Source organism: Fulmarus glacialis, unplaced genomic scaffold (assembly GCF_000690835.1).
Source record: "Fulmarus glacialis isolate BGI_N327 unplaced genomic scaffold, ASM69083v1 scaffold34421, whole genome shotgun sequence".
NCBI classification, from domain to species: Eukaryota; Metazoa; Chordata; class Aves; order Procellariiformes; family Procellariidae; genus Fulmarus; species Fulmarus glacialis.
Window position 1 is genome coordinate 101,315 of NW_009195296.1, and position 261 is coordinate 101,575.

The following is a 261-nucleotide window of genomic DNA, read 5'->3' on the forward strand; positions in this document are numbered from 1 at the left end:
GCCCGTCCCGACCCGGGCCCAGTTGCGGGGACACTCCCCACCAATGCCACCGCTCCTCCGACTCCCCACTGGTACAAAACTGAAATACAAGCAATCGCCCTGACCCCTAACCCTTCCGGGCAGTGCCACCCCACAGCTGCCTGGGACTGTCCCTGCGGGAAGTCACTCCTTCCCCATCCCGGGGAGAAGTTTCCAGATGGATAACGGGTTATACGGCCCTTCCCGCTCCAATACTCTAGCCGAGCGCTGACAGATCAGCCC